Source organism: Lepisosteus platostomus, chromosome 10 (genome assembly GCF_059453375.1).
Source record: "Lepisosteus platostomus isolate fLepPlt1 chromosome 10, fLepPlt1.hap1, whole genome shotgun sequence".
In the NCBI taxonomy this organism is placed as follows: domain Eukaryota; kingdom Metazoa; phylum Chordata; class Actinopteri; order Semionotiformes; family Lepisosteidae; genus Lepisosteus; species Lepisosteus platostomus.
The window spans coordinates 56,135,330-56,146,628 of NC_142620.1; the positions used below are offsets into that span (position 1 = coordinate 56,135,330).

At 45.1% G+C, this 11,299-nt stretch overlaps 1 non-coding gene across 1 annotated transcript; it reads right to left on the minus strand.

Moving 5' to 3' along the window:
• Positions 1–9,599: 9,599 nt before the first annotated feature.
• On the minus strand, positions 9,600–9,671 carry trnae-uuc (transfer RNA glutamic acid (anticodon UUC)). The gene has a single exon. It is a non-coding gene; the product is annotated as a tRNA-Glu (tRNA).
• Between the last annotated feature and the right edge of the window lie 1,628 nt (positions 9,672–11,299).

The following is an 11,299-nucleotide window of genomic DNA, read 5'->3' on the forward strand; positions in this document are numbered from 1 at the left end:
AAACACAAGGGCTGCCTGGGAACAGATCTGCCCACCCCCAGATGAGACCTCAAACAAAGGAATGATGAACACAGCACAGAAAGGCAGAGTGCAAGTGGGAGACGTGCATTACTGCACACCACCACTAGGGGCATCAGCAGTCACTACCACTCATGAGCTGGGCCTCCTGCAGGTTAGCCACGTGACTGTAATGACTAAGTGCAAACACACGCCTTTCCTTTATAGCCTAAAAATAAAGACTGCTTAGTTTCATTTATTAAAAGCTCGGTAAGTAACCCCCACACCAACATGGAAAAAAAAGCCACAGAAAAAATAGAGAGACAGTTTTTTTCCCCAGTGTGTCCAATTCTAAATACAGATACCACAATTTGGTACAGATACCTTAACTTAAATCAATATAACAGTCTATTATAATATTTAGACAATTACTAGCTCATTTAGGCTTAATTAATTAAAAGTTCATATAATCCCATCTGTCAACAACTCAGTCAGCAATAATCAAAGAGCAAACGTGCTTATGAGACTATCAGAACAAAGAAAGATTACAAACAAGATGAGGCCATTCATTCCATCTGGGCTGTTTGATAGTTAGGAGCTAATGAGCTGAGGATCTCATCCAGCTTTTCACTGAAAGAAGCCAAGTACTGTCTCCAGCAACATGGCTGTCAGCTTGTAACAGAGTGATCCCAGAGTATTCACAAAACTAAACGACTTGCTTTTGTTGTGTTTTTTGTACACTCGTGCACTATTTTTGCTTAAGACTTTACATTTAAAAATCCAGGTTTATACCTCTTCTGTAACTGAAGCCATAAGACAGAACAACAGATCCAATTTAAACATATTTTTCATTCATACACAAAAGGTTTGCAAAATCAAAGGTCATTCACACCTCTGTCAACAGACCCGGTGACTTTTGGTCTCATAAACTCGTTGCAATGGTGTATATCATCACTATCTGTGCCAGACTGCACAGAATCAGAATCTCCGGAAGCCCAACAGATTTTAGGCACAATAGCAATATCAGCACTCACAATAGGAAATGTTCTGCACAACACTCATTTTCAATAATCATACACACAGCCTGATAAAAAATAAAGACAAAATTAAAAAAATAACACACACTTAAAAAAAGAAATCTAGGGGCACAGGGTTCCATTCCCACAGACACACAGAAGTCTTTCTACTGGGTGCCAGCAGTGTAGGGGTCACTATTACTTGGGAACATCTGCTCTTCTACAGACAGGAGAGGGGTGGGCAGTGGTGCTCAGCAGGGACACGGGAGAACATCTGATAAGATGATGAGGATGGTAAGGAAGCAAAAATGTGATTATGAAGTGCCTTTTATCTTCACATTGACAAACGTACACTTTGCAAAAGTTCCGGCTCTCTCACCTCCTATAGGATAGTTTATAGACAAGATGCTGAAACTGCAGTCAAGAACTGCATGTCCACTCAATTTGAGCAAAGGGCAAGAAATATCCAATCTGAGCGCAATAAATTAAAATAACGATAACCATTAAGTTGTGTGTAAACATGTCATCAACCTCAGCACTCTCCCTGCCTCCGTGTGTAGAAGAGCATCTCTGACCTTGAGCTGTCTCTGGCTGGGCTGCAGCAAATTCCCATCCATCACCAGCTACGCCCCAGACTGAGGGCACCCAGACCTTTCGGCTGCACAGCTATCCCACCTGCCTGTGTGCAAGTCAGAAAGGAGGGAGGGAGGAATGTCACAGAGGAAAAGAGAGCAGAACACTGAGTGAAAGGAGATTTTATTTTTGGGTGTTTTCAAAATGACAGGTGAAAGTGAGGGAGCGAATCTTACCCAATACCAGACACGAACCAGGGAACGGGGCCTGCACACAAGCACACAGGGCAACGTTAGAGCTCGCTCATAAATAGGCCCTCATACCTCCTCTTCACAGGTCCCACAGACGAGCTCCCTTCATGGTCCAGAAAGACAAGGCTGGGTCACAGCCAGGGGCTGCCACTGCCAAGCTCTTGTACCCTCAGCAGATCAATACAGGAGGGATGAGGACGGCGGTCCAGTCACCACCACTGAGTGACATACTAACACTACAGCAGCGTGGGCAGGCCTGGTGCACAGTCCCCTGTCATTAACATGAGCACACAGAGAGGGTCCAAGATGACACAGGCCAGACTCCTGCCACTTGGAAGAGGCTCGGTTTCTGAGCTGTTGGCTTCCTCTCTTACTATAATCAGGGTTTTCCAGTAATGGGTTTTGGAATGGAATGAGTTTTGAAGGAGAAAGACAGAGGAAACTCTGCAGTAGGCAAGAAGAAAAGAGATTCTAAGATTGAAATAATTATCTGAAAAAGACCTGGGTGTTTCTGTTCACACATTATTTAGTTTACCTCTTCTAGACACTGTGGGAGGGGGGGGGTGGCAATAAAAAAGCAAACATTAATATATACAGTAGTTATGAGTGTAGAATTTAAATCGAGAGATATTATGTGAAGATCGTTCCACTCACTAGTAAAACCTAGTTGAGAATATTGTGTACTGTTTTGGTCACCAAAATACGAAAATGATATTGCTGCTTGGAATGAGTCCAAGGGAGGACAACAAATACATTCCTGACCTTAAAGGAAAAGGCCCGTTTTAACAGACCAGAAGAACTGAGGCTTCTTAGTCTTAGCGAGACCTGATCCCAGTTTTCACAATTCTCAACAATTCTCCTGGACCTCTTCAGAATCAAAAGCGAAACACGAACCAGAGGACACGTGTGGAGATTATGGGGAAGTGCCTTTAAAACCGAGAGCAGGAGGCACCCATTTAACCAACTGAGCTGTGGAAATACAGAACAAGCTGCCCAACACCAGCTTCTTTCAAGAAGCAGCTGGACAAGGTCCTCAGATTAAAAACCTACTTGCAACCAAACAAACTAGTGTCAGGAAAGGCTGGCTCTTGCAAGTAACTTTTCTGTGTTCTTATGAAACCGTTCCAGCCAGCCCAATGGATCTTCCTGCATTCACAGTCACAGCAGAAGCACTCCCTCCAAAAAGTTTTTTTTTAAAACTACTACTGCTTCTACAAACAATAAAAATACCCCACAGCGCAATGCAAATCTAAAGCAATGTTAAGACAGCAGACTCAGAAGAGAGCCGCAGAAATGAAAGGCTTTCTCCGACCAGCTTACTCCTCGCACAGCAAGAACGCAGACGATTACTGTCCTCCCTCTCCGACAGGAAAATAGGAGATGAGGGTCAGCCCTGAGGCTAGCTGCTTTCTGACCAGGTAATTCCCCTTGAGCAGAGAGAGAGTTTGGAATGTCACAACTGGGGGAAACAGGTGTTGCAGCCTTCGCAGACAAGAATGTCTGAAGGCCCCGACGTGGACACCGTATCTGTGACTAAAGCTGGCCTGCTGATGTTAAAACATGGGACAGCAACAGCCGGAACGGCACCAGAGAAACAGAACAGGAAGCCACTGGATGGACAGAGCAGTGGTCGCCAGCACCAGCAGGACGACGCAGAGAAACAGGGGGAAACCAAGATGGCAGCATGGTTACAGTCACATGAGTTCAAATGTGATGAGTGGAGCAGGTAGCTTCCGCGCTCTGCTGTGATCACATGACATCAGTCAGAAACGATTCTTTTTTACGTGGCCGATTACTATGCAGGTTAAATGTTTCAACCTTCAAAGGGCCAATTCTCTTTTTCCTTTGCTCCTGGTTAAAACAGAAAGTGCAGCAATGCGTCACATGAAGATGATGTTTCAGATGATCCTATATCCGAAACAGGTGTTTCTCTTCCACCCCTGCACACAGTGTTGCTGCAAACTCCCATTACAAAATTTAAGACAAGTGTTTTCTTTCTTCAGCACCGATGCTGACAAGTCCCTTGTCAAGCCAGCCACTGAGACTATCCTAGGTTTAGCAGCTAAAACTTCTAATTAAATAGAGAGCATGAAATACAAATGACGGTCTTATCCCTCTGTAGTGCTGCAGACAAAAAAACAATAAGACATTTGAACTACCATAATCCAGCATGGCGCACGGATCTGAAGTGATACAAGAGCCCTGAGCCCTTCCCAGAAACAGAAGACGGCAGACTGGAGTATTTAACACTGAAGCTTTAATACAGCAGCCTGCCACCTCCTCACCAGATCAGAACATCCAATAGATTCAGTTCCCGCTACATCATCTAAAAATACTGCTACCTCTGTAGTGTCTGTTTGTGGCTACAGAAGCCACAGGGGTGTGGTGACACTGAGCATGGAGTATTAAGCACCATGAAAGATGCTAGGCAGCCTGAGAAGGGGCACACGACCCCGCACTCCTTCTCAGTTCCACGTCACGTGTGGGTTCATGTACAGGCAGTAACACTGGAAACAAAAGGCTGCCCTTCCACAGCATCCCGACAGACACCAGCGGGAACAGCACAACCCTGCATTCGTGTACCGCTAGCTTGGACCCCTCTGCAGACACAAACACAGTGTGCTGGGACTGTGCTGAAACATGCCGTCCTCTACCGTCTGTTTTTATACTGACTGGGATTTTGTACGACACGACCTGACTGTTACTTTCCTCCATAGTGTCAAGGGTTGTGTGGAATGGAAACTACGATCACATCTTAGCATTTAAATCTCAGATGGTTTGTTTTATTTTCCCTCCTGTTTTGTCTTCTTACGAATGGATCTGGCAGAGAGAGCTCTGGCACTCTGGCACTCTGGCAGCAGTGCCCACTGGGAGCCAGGTTGCCAGCTGGCAAAGCCTGGCAGAAGACAGGCTCACTGCCCAGGCTGTGATAAAAACCAGCGAGAGTCTGTAGAGGACCAGCTGGCACACAGGGGTTTACAGACAGAGAGAAGGAAGCCACTCAAGGCTTCACTCATCACGCTCATTGCAGCACAGTTTAAAAGAAGAAGGCTGCCTGTCTACATGAAAAAGTCCAAATAACAGTTTTGAAAATGAATGTTATAGAGTTTAAGATCTCAGCAGAAGAGAGCTCTGACTGTCTCTTTTCAAAACTACCCCCCCAACACACACAACACACAGACTTACAAACTACATAGAGCACTTAATACCCTATTCTTATATTAATGTTTGAAAGCGCTCATTTTTGTGTCATTGCAACCATAGCTCAACAAGAGAAATAGAGTGTGATCCCAAGACCAGTTTAGTTGAAAAAAGAACTTACTGCAGCCTTTGTCTTTCCTAGGAAGTTTAAACTCTTGACAACATATACTGCAGCATATTTCAGTAACCATTCTCGCTAATCGGCAATACTTCAACAGAAGCTACTCTACCCCTCAAGAACAACTGAAAGCCAATTCTATGTATCCTCACATTTGCATTTTTATTACAGTGTGAAAATTGTATCCGTCACTATCACAGGCATGCATTTAAAGGAATGTCGAAATTATACTCCTTAAGAGAGGTGAATTAAAAAGAAAGTACCATTTGCCAACCTTCTAGAGATATGTTCTCCACATTTCCACCACACAGAGTTACAGTATTATAAGCCACAAATTATAGAACTAAAAAAATACAACAAATGACAAGCTGAAAAAAGAAAAGAAATTCTAAAAGTTCCCACATTTATTTTCAATACACAGCAGTACAGAGACATCTGAGGAAGTTTCCCCAAGTCAAATACAGACATAGTCACACAAGTTACAAGCAGAATTCCCCACGCTTCCCTCACCTGTGCTGGTGATGTTGTATTTCATTAAACAATCTGTTATCTAACTCCAGAAACAAAACTCAGGTGACATCAGGCCTTTTCTGCCTGATTCTCGGGCAAAAATGAGGAACAGAACACGGGCAGTTCCTCATTGGGCTTCAACAGAAGCAGGCTTTTGTCATTCAGCCAGAACAATGTTCTCAACTTCTCAGTCTGAAATAAGGAAGTTTTGTATTATATATATATGCATTTCTTTGTCTGCTGTTCCACTATTGATATTTTTATAAGCACTTTTCAAAAGCAGCAGAAACAATAAACCAGTCTATTTATGTCTTTAAAGTGAAGCCCTGTCAGCTCGTGTCCCACAGCTCTGTGAGAGTGGGTCATCTAACTCAGCTAAACAAGACCGAATGTCCTTGAGACAAACTTTCATGTCTGCTGTTTCAGTTGTGCTGTGATTCACAAATTAGATCCAACTTCATAACAAATCAGGCAAGTTTTACATGGTGATGGGGGTATCAGTGAGATGTCAAGGCTGTGAGATGAGTTTATTAGTGCTTTAATTCAGAACATAATCCACATGGAAAGTGGGGTTATGTCTTCCTTTTTAACAGTCCAGCCTTTACACCTAACGGCCCAACAAAACACCTGAGCAAACATCGCCACCTGGAGGCAAAAGATGCAGTTACTATCATAATGGCAATTACCAGCATCAGGTTCTTAAGATGGAAATCACTACTGTGGCTGTTCCACACAAACTCTGAGCGTGGTGACTGGCCAGCACACATCTTCTCTAAAGAACAGATGTAAAGATCTAAAGATCGTGTACTGAAGAGCCAGTCTGAGACTCTGCTCTGTCAGTCTGTCAGCAAACTCTTGTTTTATTAAAGAGACCCAGGCTTGTCTGCACTCTCAGCTCCAATCATAACAGGGGTTCCCTGTCCTGCTCCCGGAGTCTCACACACCTGAGCACCCAATTAACTAATTGAACTCTTAATGATCCTAACCATAGGTTTAAATTGACCTCTTTAACTGTCTTCAGTTTATAAAGAAGCAGGAGGGCGCCTTTTAAAAATTGTGCTTCGTAAGTTACTGAAAATCTCCAGCCTTCCAGAGAAAAAAAAACCTTGCAAAGTTTCCAGCCAAACAACTTTTTGGCTCGGTAAGCATTAAGTAAAGAGCTAATCTTTAACCAGCAAGTGTGAGAGTCTCCAGGAACAGGACTAGGAATCTCCAGCTAATAAAATCAAGAATTCCGCAGAATTCATGGAATTTTTTATAAAACGTGCACACACAATCGCACATCACACAGAAACAGGCCGGTCACCGCTGCCTAGTGGATCGTGTGTGTATTGGAATATACTGCAGTGAAAACCCAGAAGTACTGTATCAACATGAAAGAGGTCCACTGCTGTCTGAACTGCAGCGCCTTCCTCCAGGCTGTGGGCACTGTGCTGGCAGTGACATCAGAGTCTCTCACCACAGAGAGTTCCCGGCCTCCATCAGCCCCTCTGACAGCCCTGCTCTTTCAGCCCAGTTGAAGAGGCTATCAGCTGCTCTCTAATGCTCCCCTTGCCATTCTCCTGCATTTTAATCCCAGCCGTCTTTGATGAAAGGCAAAGGAGGTTGGCTCAAAGTCCCTTTGTGCCGAGAAAGCCCTCCAGCCAAGAGCTCAAAGGCGGAGTGGGGTCGGCGCACATGACTGCTGGAAACAGCAGGGCAGGGAGGGAGAGTCACGAAGGAGCCGGAGAGGGAAGGGTCTCAGGCCACCATGGGCCAGGGACCCACTCTGCTCCAGACGGGTAAATTTAGAAGCTCTTATTGAGGATAATTAGTGTCAGAAGACTGAGATTTCCAATTATCTGTCGGCCACAGTGAGGAGACAGTCAGCAGGGATGACCAATCTGTGGAGAGGCTGTGCGGCACAGGCGGGCTCTGACACCGGCGCAGAGTGGTCACACGCACCCCTGGCGGAGGGCAGCAGACAAATACCTCACAGCACTTGCCTTTTCTCACACCAGCAGTTTCAATTCTCTCCTCCCCCGGAAAGGTCAGCTTCCCCTGAAGTGAATTATTGATTTTTCTTGCATTGCTCAGAGCATGAAAGCATTCATCGGTGTTCTCTGTACGCAGCCTGACTGCACCATATACAAACACAGTACTGTGACACATCAACACAGGGCCGCGTAACCACAGTTCAGGATCATCTGAGGAGAGGCAGCTATCAGCACCTTCCTGAGAATCCTCTTTAAAACAGAATCGTTTATTGTTTTTCAAAAGAGGAGATAAGGAGGTGCCAGCGCAGAGAAACACTGGCACCAGCAGATCATTCAGATCTTGGATACAGACAGAGGGGCTCTGCATGGTGTCGTGCATTCACAGAATATTTAACATTTCTGTTAATGGAGCGCAGTAGGAAAGGAAAAAGGTCTGTCCCTCTATAATTTAGAAACCGCCCGAGTTTCTTTTTTCGCTAGGACTGAACAGTACTACAACACGGCAGGACTATTGCCCATCCATCACGCACATTCGTTAACAACATGCAAGTAAGGCACGCTGGAAATCAGGCGGCTGTATTTTACAGAACTCCAGTTTTCTCACAATTCCCAGGGAACACCCTTTCCGGGAATCCCGGGTAATTTTATTCGGGGAAAATTCCGAGTGCTGGGGCGATGTGCTATATCTGTAGATCCCCACGACTTCACAAGCCAAGTTTAATGTACAGTACAGCGCTTGTCAACGCATTCAGCGCCTATTGCTGTATTGTGATACATTTTGGTTGAAATGCCAAAACTCAGCGAAAACACAGGGCTGGAACGAGCATCTTAATAAAGTTTAAAGCAAACAAATGAGCGACCTCAGCGACGGATAAGAAGCGCCTTCAGTCCGCTATAAATAAAAAAATATTAAGTAGATATAGAATTGAAAGAGACACTAGTTTATGTGCATGCTAAGAGGGCGACGTTAAAATGAATGGGAAAATTCCCAGAACACCATCATGTCAGCAAATTCATACCACTTTGTGACTCAGTCTCGCCAAGAGCAGATTTTGGAAGTTTCTTCTGATGTAGTTCAGCTAATTCAAAGTTTTACCAAAGCGTCACGCACAAAACGCACCCCATCCTATAAAACAGCTCTGCCAGCTAGAGCACACTCACATGATCCCAGCGAATTCCTTCAGCCCGTGCAGTCCGGACCCTGGGAAGAACTAAGACTCAGTCGCTCCCAGTCCTGGCTGGGTAGTTTCAGTGTTTAAAAGCCAGTAAATGCTTGGGGATTTCCTAGCGCCGACCTCTGTCTATTGGCTGGCGTGGGCGAGTCACATTTTTTCCACAACATTGGCCAAAAGCCACATTAGGAAGCCTCAATGAAATGCAAGCCATTTAAAAAAAAACGATTCAAACCTTTGTCATTTTATAACTTTGTAAAAATAAAATGACATGCCAAACGGCAACTGATCTATTTCGGAAGCTGTACTCTACATAATAAATAAAACTCCGTAGCCGGTATCATGTCCTATAATTTTAATTAGGTTTTGAGAATTATACTCTTTTCAAGTGAGTTGACAATTTGCTGCCGGTGCCTGTTCTTATCAGCGCTCCTCCGCGCCCCGCCTAGCCTCGGGTTATTCTGACAGAAAGGAGGAGCGCAGTTTCGGAGCATTGCAAAATAATTTCAGACGGCCGGCAATCGTTTTAAAGGACCCTGAACAAATTCAATAACACGGTTTCTGTAACGTGCATTAGCTAAAGACTTTTATCGATTGACCCTTTTACAGCTTTTCTTTAAAATGCGATAAAACGAGTCGCTGGCTGCCATGCTATTCGGGGCTATAGCAGCAATTGCTTTAAGTTAATTTTTCAAAACGGGCGTCGACATTTGTGAATTAGAAAAAAAAAACAACATTATAAAATGTTTATTAGTATCCCTACGAAAGGGTAACAAAACGACCCGTTCCCATACCGGGAGTCGAACCCGGGCCGCCTGGGTGAAAACCAGGAATCCTAACCGCTAGACCATATGGGAGCTTGTAGTGCTCCCTCTTCGCAGAAGCTTATTAGATTCATCTATGTGCACATAACGTTACATCAATTAGATGCGATCTGGGTTCTTTCCTATGCGTGGGATATATTATACTACCGTTTCTGAAGCCCGATAGAGCTACATCGCAGAAGCAGGGCAAGGCAGAGCAGCAATGGGGCGGGAGACCTCCCAGAAAAACCGCCTGCTGCCGTAAGTGACGCTGGTCGACCAGTAGGTGGCGCTCATCCGCTCAAATAGAATTTCAAGACTAAAGCCACTGCATGATAAGGGGTCACTGTGCTGTTAGGGAGCCCATCCTTTGGATATGATACACCGAACTCTAGGTCACGTCACCCACTTCAATGTGCCGGCACCATTCGGGTCAGGCTCACTAAACACTGCTCCACGCCGTGAGCAAGATTCGACAACAGACAACCACGCTCATTGCAGCCACTTTCATCAAGAGCTTATATACTATTTGTTTTCGTCTTAATTGCAGGGGTGGAGCATTTTAGAGAGCCAATCCAAATCACAACGACAAGTGGAGTAACGTGTTCCTTGCTCATCTCAGTTGGCCCATGTAACCCTCCCAATGCACAGGTATAAACGCGACTATCAGTTGAATCACAGATGACACACAGCATCCTTTCTCCACCTAGTGTTGGCCTTCGGTAGTGCAGTGTAAGGATTTCCCGCTTGAAAAAGATCAGCGAAGAACACTTGTGAAAGACACCCGCTCCCTCTACTGGCAGATTGATAATAGTACAAGACCTCAAAATAATAATTTCCTTACTTACATAGCGCTTTTCTGGACACCCCACTCAAAGTGCTTTACAGGCAATGGGGACTCCCCTCCACCAGTGTCCAGCCCCACCTGGATGATGCACTAGCAGCCATAGTGCACCAGTACACTCCTCACACACCAGCTCTCAGTGGGGAGGAGAGCAGAGAGATGAAGTCAGTTCACAGATGGGCATTATTAGAAGGCCATGATTGGTAAAGGTCTGGGAGAAATTTGCCCAGGACACTGGGGTAACACCCCTACTCTTTTCAAGAAGCACCCTGGGATTTCCAATGACCACAGAGTCAGACCCTTGGTTTTACATCTCATCTAAAGGACAGTGCCTTTTTACTGGGCCACACAGACCGCAGGGTGAGCACCCGCTGCTGGCCCCACTAATAACTCTTCCAGCAGCAACCTCAGCTTTCCCAGGAGGTCTCTCAGCCAGGGACTGACCAGGCTCACACCTGCTTTGCACCAGCAGGAAGTCAGCTGTAAGATGCAGGGTGATATAGCTGCTGGCAATATACAGCATCTTTACACTGAACATCAAGATAAAGCTCTGTTTATGCTCACACAATGCATTTTTATTTTTGTGAATGAAGAATACGGACTGATCAATTGTTGACATTTTGATTAATTGATCTTCCATGACTGATCATGACACATGCAAATGACTGATGGCCTAAAACTGCATCAACACTAAGGTGGCTCCTGCGTGGCCACAGCTGCTGAGTGACGAGCCTGCTGAAGAATGAACAGAGGTGCTATACTGATCAAGTCTGGGCACCTCGTGCTGCCCTTCCCGATGCAGGCGGGTGACAAACATTCTCATAACGCTTGTGTACCA